General features: G+C 41.5%; 1 pseudogene; it reads left to right on the top strand.

Annotated features, from left to right (window-relative positions):
• The first annotated feature begins 9,901 nt into the window (after positions 1–9,901).
• LOC129026876 (immunoglobulin heavy variable 4-30-4-like) lies at positions 9,902–10,724 on the top strand (annotated as a pseudogene).
• The last annotated feature ends 948 nt before the right edge of the window (positions 10,725–11,672 follow it).

Below are 11,672 nucleotides of genomic sequence, written 5' to 3'. Positions count from 1 at the left end.
AGGTTCCTCAGGGAGACTCTTCAATTTAGAAAACTGTGCCTAACAATGTCTTCTCTATGCATATGAGGACATTTTCTCCCTGGCACAAAATGCAGATTGACGCTTACACGGATGAAAATTCCTCAACCGTGGTCACATCGATCAGAGATCCTGAGTAACCTCAGGGCTTCCTGGTGAGTCTTCTCCAGTCAGAACCAGGACAGGGACCTCAGTGAGATTCCCTGACTAGAACAGTCTTTACGGATCCTGGTCACAGACAATAGAGAGGCTGAACCAGGGTCAGTGTCATGTAGAACCTCACAGGTTTCATGTCTGATCCTTCTCCTGAAACTAAAGTATAGAAATCAGTATCAGTACTGATCTGGTGCTTCTTTTGTTCCTAATCCATTTACATTCTTTTTAGTCGTTGTTCTCCTTTTTCCATTTGTTTTCCTGCTTTTTGAAAAAGGAAGATATTTCCCCCGTGAGATGTAAGGGATGACAATTTTGGGGGATGGCTGGAACATCCAATATCCTCAGGGCCGGCCATCAGTAAGTGCAGGTTGAAAGTCTCAGAAAGAGCTGAAGCTGATTAATCACCATGGAGTTTTACATTCTCCAGTTCTGTTCTGATGGAATCAGGGCCAAGCAAGTTATCAATGATGGTCTAACTAACATAGAGTCAACCGATTCCAGTTTTAACAACGTCTGTTAAAAATTCACATTACCACATGGATTAGTGTTTTGTCAAATCAATGCACAGTATTGTCCAGCCAAGTAGATCCAAAGACGGACCGTTACACATGGAGAAAAACATTAACCTGAGTTATAGATTCTTACAGTGTTAAAGGTGTAAAACTGATTATTTAAAAATGAGGCTATTTTTCTTTTTGCTATTGAGTTGTAAAAGTTTCTTTTACATTTGGACATTAAAACTTTTTCAGATACATGGCATGGTATCCAATTCCGTAAGTTGTAGTTATTTTGTTGCTTTGCAGAATCTTTTTCATAATCTATTCCCACTTGTTCAATTCTGCTTTTTTTGTAGTAAAATCCAGAAAAAGATTGCTAATTTTTTGAGGGTTGGGAGTTTTACAATTACAGGTATTACAGTTAGATATTTAAAGAATTTAGAGTGAATTTTTGTGTTTATTCTAACCTAAAATTCTTAATTCTTTTCATAGAATTAAGTTTGAAAATCCAGTTTTCATAACACCCTCTTTGGAAGACACTATAATTTAGCAATGTTATATTGATGGTTCTCATGCTGAAAATCAGTTCATCACCAATATGTGCATTTATATCTAAGGTCTCTATAGGTATTTATGCCAAAACTTTCTCTGTTTTTAATAAATGTTGAGGCCTGGAAGTGAAATGCCTAAAGCTTTATTATTGCCTTGTTTCAGATATTAGACCAAAATATTCTAACTTTTTACTATTGAGTATAACAATAGCTGTGGCTTTTCTTAATGGCTTTTATTATGTTCAAGTTGTTTTCTTGCCTTCCTACTTTGTTCATAGTTTTTATAATAAAACTCTGATTTTTTTCAAATTCTTTTTCTGTGTCTGATCAAATGTTACTGAGATATTTTTTCTTTAGTTTTTTAATGTGGTGTACTGAATTGATTGATTTGAGAATGTTGAATCAAGTATGCATCTCAGGAAGAAATTTGAGTTGGTCATGGTGTATGGTCTTCTAAAAAACTTTGGAGTTTAGTTTACTGTTTTTGGGGATAAATTTATGTCTACCAATGATATTGGTCTGTAGTTTTCTTTTATTGTGGTGCCTTTGTCTATTACTGGTAATACTATAATGGTAGCCTCATAGAAAGAGTTTAGAAGGTATATTGCGGACTGCCTTTAAAATAGATTTTATCAGTGGAGAAATAGTGACAGTTTTTTCTTCACTTTTCTGTTGGGAAGAATTTTATGTTGTTTAAAAGATATTTAGAATGACTTAACCTGGTTTATGAGCTGTCATTATATTCCTTTCTTCCATTCTTTTTGAAGAACTGCTTACCTTTCCTATTTATTTTTAGGTTTGTTTTTAGACTTGTGCAATACATTTTGAGGTGAAACTTGGTGGAATTTTTTCTAATAAATTAGAAAAAAATAAATCATTTAATTGACTATTTTATTCAGGTTGATTTGTTAATATTTGCTAAAGGCCAGTTCTTTAAGCTATGACACATAATAAATTCCCAATGGCAGTACCTCATTATTTATTTAGCTTTTGTACTTATATTTTTCAGAGGAAGAACCACTACTGTAAATTGTAAATAGCCAATACATAATTGTATTGTATGCAAATCTGTGACTGTTTACATTATCATATCTCTGAGAAACAGATAAATTTTATTTACTATATATATATATAAAGAGTTTGGAAGGTGGACTCCTCACCAATTTTTGAAAGAGTTGCAGAAGGGCTGGCATTAGTTCTTTAAATGTTAAGGTTCATTTTATGATGTAACGTGTAACCTATCATGGAGAATGTTCAATGTGTGCTTGAGAAGGATGTATATTACTTGACTCTTGGCTGGAAGGTTCTGTAAATATCATTCAGATAAATTCGTTCAATAGTGTTGTTCAAATTCAGAGGCATATTAAGAATTTTCTTTCTGGATTTGCTATACATTATGGTCATGAGGTATTAAGGTCTTCTCTTATTTTTGTATTGTTTTCTATTTCTTTATATCTCTTACAGTCTGCTTAATGCAGTTATATTTGTATTTGTACACACGTGTAAAAACAAAAATCATAATTGCTAAATGAGTTTTATGGCACAGTCACATTAAAAGTAATATTTTTCCAAATTCTACCATTGCCACTAAACTCCTCCTGGAGTCTGACATCTGCTCTGGGCACTGCCTTCTTCTCAGGCGTCCCACACTGGAGCTTGCTATAGAGGAGGAGGCATGAAAAGAGGGCCCTCCTTCTCCTGGTGAAAACAAGCCCAGACCTGACCCTGCAGCTCTGGGAGAAGAGCCACAGCCCTGGGATTCCCAGGGGTTTCCATTTGGTAATCAGGACTGAACACAGAGGACTCACTATGGGGTGTGAATTAAGCTGAATTTTTCTTGTTGGTATTTTAAAAGGTGATTCATAGGGAACTAGAGTGAGTGAGAGTGAGTGGATATGAGTGAGAGAAACAGTGGATATGTTTGGCAGTTTCTGACCAGGATGTGTGTGTATTTTCAGGTGTTCATTGTGAGGTGCAGCTGATAGAGTCCATAGAGGACCTGAGACAACCTGGGAAGTTCCTGAGACTCTCCTGTGTAGCCTCTAGATTCGCCTTCAGTAGCTTCTGCATGAGCCAAGTTCACCAGTATCCAGGCAAGGGGCTGGAGTGAGTAATAGATATAAAAGATGACGGAAGTCAGATACACCATGCAGACTCTGTGAAGGGCAGATTCTCCATCTCCAAAGACAATGCTAAGAACTCTCTGTATCTGAAAATGAACAGTCAGAGAGCTGAGGACATGGCCGTGTATGGCTGTACATAAGGTCCCAAGTGAGGAAACATCGGTGTGAGTCCAGACACAAAATTTCCTGCAAAAAGAAGAAAGGAGTCTGGGCCAAGGGGGACACCCAGCACTCACAAAACAGGTGCAGCCCCAGGGCAGGTGCAGGTGGAGGGAGGGCAAGGGCTGCTTTCCTTCAGGGTCTGTGGTTTCCTCTGCTTCTAACATTTCCCCTCTGAGCCTCTGTACATTTATGTTTTGTGCCCACCATGAGGTCCCTGGATTAGAAAACTAATTTAAAAGAGGAAATATTCTCCTATGTCCCCAAAACAGATGCAAGTATTGGAGGCATAAAAATGCACAGGAGCCAGGTGAGTCTGTAGACACTGCCACCCCACAATGCCAGATTCATCACTAGTGCTGGAGAAGGGTGGGAGTTGGATGGAGCCCTAATGACCCCGTGGTCCAAGCTAAGTCCAGCAAGGCCATTGGTGCCTCACTGAGCACAGTTGTCCATTAGGGATCTCCCATGTGTCCCAGCAGCAGCCATGCCTCAATATCTCCACTGTGCACAGCCATTGTCTGGGAGGAGCTCACAGGTTGGGTGTCTTTGGCACACACAGGTGATGGGTGTTAGAGTGCAGTGCAGCAGCTGGCTGCCTGGTCTATTGGGCTCCTGGATATTGGAGGGATTGGAGGTGCATTCTCTGGGCCAGCACACTGTTTGTTAATTTTTATACAAAAGCCATGATTTAATTTATTTTCTCAGATGACATAGAAAATTAATAACACAATATGCAAACAATTGTAATTTTCAACTTTACCCCAACTTCATTGCTTATTAATTCTGTGCAGGATCCAGACATGATATTGCCCTTCTCAAGAGAAATTGTTCGATCGAAACTGAAACCAGTTGTTTCTCATATACTTTGGTTTCTCCCCATGTGCAAAGATCTTGATTAGGGTAAGTTTGGTACTTTCCACACACTCACCCTCACCTCCCCAGATAAAGAGCAGAAATTGTCCTTAATCTGAGTCTGAGAGAGGAGCTGTTCCTGTACCACTCAGGGCCTGCAGAGACCCCCAGGTGCAGCTTCACTGAGTCAGGTGTTTCACTCGTTGTGATTGCTGCTCAGGTCTAATTGTGGGCTCAGAATTAGGACACTCTTTAGGTTAACATAGATCAATCCTATTCTAAAAATCATCGTTATCAGCGTGGTAATAATTAAGTGTTCATTTTTCTAAACAGCAGTTTCACTTTTTTATTTGGTTTCAAGTTTGAGAAAAGGAACATGTGATAATACTTTTTAATCTAACCTCAAAATCTACTGAATTTTTCTAGGAGACTCACAAATTGGACAAGAGTGAGCTCTTTATTCTCATAAAAAATGCATGTATTTGGGAATTTCACCATGTTGTCCAGAACCTGTTAACATCAACAACTATGTTTTGCAGCACACTTCTGGCTTGAGACATCCTCACAGACCCTCTCCCTCACCTGCACTGTCTCTGGATTCCCCATCATAACCAGTGTTTTCTGCTAGAATTGTATCTGCTTGCCCCTAGAAGATGGACAGGAGTGGATCAGGTGCATGGGTTGTGAAGGGAGCACAAATTACAACCCACTTCTTAAGAGTCCATATCCATATCCAAGAAACAGTTCTTACAGCTGAGCTCTGTGCCCAGTGAACACACAACTATGCATTTTTAAGCAAAAGATGCATTGAGGGGCCTTCATTGTGAGCCTAGACACAAACCTCCCTGCAGGGGTGAATAGGACCAGCAGGGGGCATTCGGGGCAGTACAGGGGCTTAGGATGATTGTTAGGGGTCAGGATGAGCAGGATGAAGGCTTAGCATCAGGGCAAGTGCAACAGGGCAGAAAAGGGGCTGTAGATGTGTGTTGTTTTCACCATCATATTTCACCACCAGACACCCTCCACTACATCTCTTCTAATGTGTCTGAGTGTTTATATGATTAGAAAATGGCATTTGTGTAAATACTACTATATACTCATATGGAGGTGCATCCAGTTGTCCTCTCCATCTTATGTGGACCTTGTCCATCAAGCACTAAGTCCCTGTATTTACTTGAGTACCTCATACATTATGGTCAAAACATGTAGGGTCTCTTTTTGGCATGGTCTCTCCTCCTCCCTTCTCTCTCTGTCACACAAAAACACATGAACTGACACACACACAGAGCTTCCCAACTTTAATTATCTGACGTATTGAAGCAAATTGATTAGTGTGCAGCTTTTCTGCTTTGCCTGCTATTCATGTTATGTAAAAATAAGAACCATGTGTTTCTCAGCTTGTTACTTCTCTAAGCTAAGTAGCATCTTTGTTTATTATTCCCAGAGACCAAAAGCAATCCAACTGTTATTCAGCAGCTTAACTGGTAAAGATATTATGGAAAATTCATTTACTGGAATAATACCCACTGTTACAATCAAGTACTGCTGGATACACTCAATATCATGCTTAAAATAACAAGTACCTGAATAAGTAAAATAAACAAATAAAAGTGCATACATATGATTCCACTTCTATAATTTCTATAAAGTAAAAATGAACTTAAAGTTACATAAAAAGATCTGTAGTTGACTGGGGACATGGTACAAGAAGAGAAGGTATAGAAAGGAGAAACTACAGGAGAGCAAAAGGAAATTTCTAGGATAATTGATTTTCTCTCTGTTAGTAAAAGTGAGGATTATGTCAATATTTGTAAAATTGTACACTTTATGTAAAGATTCTTATTTGCTAATTTCACCTCATTAAAATATTGCAAATTTTAAAATGTCTAATTTGGTAGAAAAGGTAGTAGAGAGAGATGAATAAAATACATAAAAATCAGAGAGTCCTGAATACACACATGAATGGGCCCTGGGTCTCACTGGACTTTCAGGGAGACACTAGAATACAAAAACGTAATGACAGGATTTCAGTACATGAAAGGAGCTTCTCAAACCCCAGGAGGCATGTCCAACTGCATCTTGGAGTTAACTCAGGGAGCAGGCATGTCCTTTGGAAGGAGCCATGACACCAAGCTCCCAGCATCCATTGTAGCTGACACCATGCTAATGCCAAGAGATCGCGACTAAAATTTTCTGTGGATGTTGAGTCTGATTATGCCACACACTCACACCAAGTGAGTATGGAAATGATAGTTACCTGCATCTTTAAGGTGTCTGCTGAGAGCAAGGCAGGTCTCTCATTAAGGTCCAAAGTGGCTTGATAGAGCAGGGAAGGAGACTGGCTCAGGGTTGTTATCATGGTTTGGTGGGGAGCGGGGGAGAGCATCCTACTTGCAGGAAGGGTTTTGTGGGGTTTCAAGGTCAAATTGGCATCAAATGAGGGAGCTCCTGTGATTTCTAACTAGATTTACCTTGTATGCTTAATAAAAGAGATGATGGAGGAAAGAGCCTTAAGTTATCAGCAGTCAGGCCTAAACGTAGAGTTTGTTGACTTACTCTAAATAGCAAGTATACAAATGATGAGTAAGAAGAGACAAGACTCCAATATGGGTGGACAACAGCCAGGTATGCAGAAAATGAGAAGACTGTTTATAACCAAAGAATAATGAGTAGGAGGAGGATATGGAAGAGGATTATGGTCCAATGTCTTGTGTGGAAGCTTTTCATGATTTGAGATCATCAGCTTATTCTGAAGGTCTTAGGTCACCTGTCTTCTTCAAAATATCAGAAGTGCCAGAGGATATGTGAGGATACATAGTTTAACTTCCTCTATTTGGGTAGCTTCACAATTGTGTGAAATTCTTAATTAATTAATTCTTTTTTTTTTTTTTGAGACGGAGTGTCACTGTGTTTTGCAGGTTGGACTGCAGTGGTGTGATCATAACATAGCTCACGGTGATTTTAAACTTCTGGTTCATAGAATCCTCCCACCTCAACCTCTTGACTAGCAAGTAGCTATAGGTTTCCAGGGTGCTTCATCTACACTTGGCCGGTTCTTTTCATTCTTTTTTTTTTTTTTTTTTTTTTTTTTTGGTGGAGTTTCTCTCTTCTTGCCCAGATTGGAGTGCAATGACGCCATCTCAGCTCACTGCAATCTCCCCCTCCCAGGTTCAGGTGATTCTCCTACCTCAGCCTCCGGAGTAGCTGGGACCACAGGCATGTGACATCATGCCCAGCTAATTTTGTGTTTTTAGTAGAGATGACGTTTCTCCATGTTGGTCAGGCTGGTTTCAAACTCCCTACCTCAGGTGATCCTTCCACCTCAGCCTCCCAAAGTGCTGGGATTACAGGCGTGAGGCACCACACCTGGCCTCTTCATTTTTATTCATATATTCCTTCAGCAGCCACTATGTTTTCCCACTGATTTCTTCAGTTTCCTCTTTACTGCCTTTTCCTTTTGAATAAGGCTGTTACTCCTGAGGGAAGATGGGAGGTGGGCCTGGACAGGGATTTGGTGCATTCCTCTCTCCCTTCCCAGTTATTATTGGTTTCTCCAGTGTCTGCAGAACAGTGGTTTTTGTGGCTTTACCTCTGCAGATAATTTCTCTTGCAATGTAGTGGTGATGGGGAGGTGTGTCTGGATGCATTTCAGCTGTAGTTGCTGTTTTGCTTTCCCAGACAGCGCCGTCCCAAGGGGTAGAGGGTGGAGCATTTTGTGGTGTATCCCCAGTACTGAAGAAAAAGGCTTCAATAGCAGGTGGAATTCCTCAACTGTATACACTCTGAGAATTTAAACAATAACTCCTCTATCACACTCAAATTGAAACCAGCCAATGAATATGTCTACTTTAATCATGTGCTAACTTAAATGACATTTGGCAGCCTCTGTCCCAGAAAAGATTATCATCTGCTCCTGTTTATTTCCCTGCAAGTCTTTATGTCTCTTCAGATTTCAGATATATTGTTTGTCTTATAACATCAAAAATTTGATGTATATGTGCTAATTTGCAGATCAGTAAGTTTAGTAGTTGTTGTAAGAATAATAACACATTTTTATGGGGTGCTTACGTCTCCAAGCTGAGAAGCACCTCTATGTGTAATACTAAGAAACTAGAAATGATACAAATATCAAGAAGATATATAGATAAACAGTAATGGCATGCTAATTTACTGTAATAACATCCATCATTAGAATCAATACATTGTTGATGCTCAACATGTTTGCACCATAAGTAGTTATGATGTGCGAGAAGCCACACAAATAAAACACATACTATATAATTCCTGTATAATAAATTCTTGAAACTCAAAACTAAAGTATTAAATGTGAACAACTGACTCAAAATATGGTGGGGGAAGAAAATAATTGGGAAGGAGGAATTGTAGAGGAACACAAGGAAACTTTTAAGTGTAATTTGTTTGTTCATTATTTGGATGGCTTTTTGGGGATACACAGGTGAGCACGAGTGGAATTACATTTTGTTCGGTTTGTTGTTTTTTTTTTTCTGAAGAGATGTGGTCCTACTCTGTGGCCCAGGCTGGAGTGTAGTGGTGGGATCATAGTTCAATGTAGCCTCCAACTTCTGGTCTCCAACAATACTCCTGCATCTGCTATCTAAGTAGCTGAGACTACCGTTGTGTGCCACCAGGCTTGGCTTGAGTACTTATTAAACCACACACTTTTTGCAATATTTAATGTATAGTAATAATGTCTCAATAAGACTATTACAAATCAATGAATGAATAATTTGTTCAGTACAGATTCATGGAAAAGAAGACACTAACATGATGAATGTCTGACATTTATGAAAATACAACTGCATGAAATGTGCTTCTCTTTACATTCATTAGGTAAACACAATAGTGCATACACATCACAGCGTGCTTTCATTACAGGAAGAAAGTTCTGAAAATATCACTGGGGTGAACCACATTGTGCTGGGCTTGGTTCAGGGAGCAGTCAGGCCCAGTAATGTGACCTTCAACCACAGAATCCTAAAAAAAAAGAGGCTGCCCCAAAGTCCCCATCAGTTCCTGGACTCGCCATGTGTCTGTACCGTATCAGTGCATCTGGAGCTCCCTGGTGGGTTTAGTGATTCCTTGCTTGGTGTGCTGAGGTCTCACTGTATATTATGTTGGGTTTTCTAAGGCCATTTTGCTATTGTAAGATCCACTCCCTGGGACAGAGAGATTCCCTCTAAACCTGATGGAGGTTCTGAACTACAAATAACATTAAGTGAATCCTGGTGTGTCTGAACTCACGTGATTGTTACATTAAGCTGCTGTTCCAATCTGTTTCCTCACCTGGGAAAAGAGGAGCCAGGACATAGTGAGTTGAGGCTCCAGGAAGATAACTGAATTCTCAGAGGGCACAGCCAGCATCCTCCTCCCAGGGAGAGCCTAAAAGACTGGGGCCTCCCTCCTCCTTTTTCACCTCTCCATACAGAGGCACCACCCACATGCAAAGCTCACTTAGGCACCCACAGGAAACCATCACACATTTCCTTAAATTCAGGGTCCTGCTCACATGGGAAATACTTTCTGAGAGTCCTGGACCTCCTGCACAAGAACATGAAACACCTGTGGTTCTTCCTCCTCCTGGTGGCAGCTCCCAGATGTGAGTGTCTCAGGAATCCAGACATGAAAATATGGGAGGTGCCTCTGATCCCAGGGCTCACTGTGGGTCTCTCGGTTCACAGGGGTCCTGTCCCAGGTGCAGCTGCAGGAGTCGGGCCCAGGACTGGTGAAGCTTCGGAGACCCTGTCCCTCACCTGCGCTGTCTCTGGTGACTCCATCAGCAGTGGTTACTACTGGAGCTGGATCCGCCAGCCCCCAGGGAAGGGGCTGGAGTGGATTGGGTACATCCATTATAGTGGGAGCACCTACTACAACCCGTCCCTCAAGAGTCGTGTCACCATGTCAGTAGACACGTCCAAGAACCAGTTCTCCCTGAAGCTGAGCTCTGTGACCGCCGCGGACACGGCCGTGTATTACTGTGCGACAGACACAATGAGGGGAGGTGAGTGTGAGCCCAGACACAAACCTCCCTGCAGAGAGGCGGAGGAGGCGGGCGCAGGTGCTGCTCAGGGCCAGCAGGGGGCGCGCGGGGCCCACAGAGCAAGAGACCGGGTCAGGAGCAGGTGCAGGGAGGGTGGGGCTTCCTCATCAGCTCAGTGGTCTCCCTCCTCGCCAGCACCTCAGCTGTCCCCAGGGCTCCTCTTTCTTTATTATCTGTAGTTCTACTTCCTCACATCCTTGCTGCAGGATTTAACAGTCACTGGCACCCTTTTTTCAACAAATTCCCACAAGGCCCATTTTACCTTCTTGACAAGCAAAATATTCTAAGGCTTCTCACTATCCCTTGATTGGCGTCATCTACAGCATCGTGTCCTTCTCTTAAATTCATGTGATGAAACCCCAATCCAAGTGGCTCTGTATTGGACAGAGGGATTTTAAGAGGGCAAATAAGTTAACTGTGGCCATAAATGTGGGACCCTAATCCAGTAGGACTCTTGTCCTTATGAGAAGTGGAAGACATCAGAGACCTCTCTCTCTCCACATGCACATAGAGGAGAGGCCATGTGAGGACGCACTGCATGAGAAGGTGGCCATTTGCAAGCCTGGAAAAGGCCTCTCAAAAAACTAACCCTTTCTGCACCCAGATCATGGACGTCAAGACTCCAGAACAATAAGAAAATTAATATTTGTTATTTGAAATAACCTGGTCTGTGGTATCTTCTGATGGAAAGCCAAGTAGATTCAGAGATTCAATTGTGTTAGCTCCGTCTCCTGGATGGAGAAGCAGCCCACCAAGGCTGGACACGTCTCTCAAATTATTTTCATAAAGAAACATAGATCCAAGATGAAAACCCCACCACATTTCTGCTGAGTCATTCACTTAGCAGAAGTCTCGGAGATCAGCCCTGGGGGTATGTTCTAGGTCATGTATCTCACTTTCCAGTATGAGAATCCATGTAGATAATGAGAACCAGCCAGATGGAGTCCTGATCCCTGCCCGCCTTCTGCTTCCCCACAAGTGACCCACGGTCACAGAAAACCACTCCAGCATCACCCCTGTGTCTTCTACTCTCTGAAATCCCGCTAAAGCTGACCCCAAACTAGGAGCTATTTGGGGCTGGACTCTTGTTCTCTTCTTCTGAGTCTTCCATAAAGTCCAGGTGCAGAGTAGAGCCTCAGTAAAGATTGAGCTTCAATTCCCCTAACCCACATCATTCCCTTACATCCTTGTCATGAATCTGTCCTCTGCGGGCACCCAGGGCAGGTTACACAGGAATTGCCTGAAGCTGGTCTCA

The sequence above is a fragment of the Pongo pygmaeus genome, chromosome 22 (assembly GCF_028885625.2).
Source record: "Pongo pygmaeus isolate AG05252 chromosome 22, NHGRI_mPonPyg2-v2.0_pri, whole genome shotgun sequence".
Taxonomy (NCBI): Eukaryota; Metazoa; Chordata; class Mammalia; order Primates; family Hominidae; genus Pongo; species Pongo pygmaeus.
The sequence above is the reverse complement of the archived record's forward strand: the minus strand, read 5'-3'. Positions and strand labels throughout refer to the sequence as shown.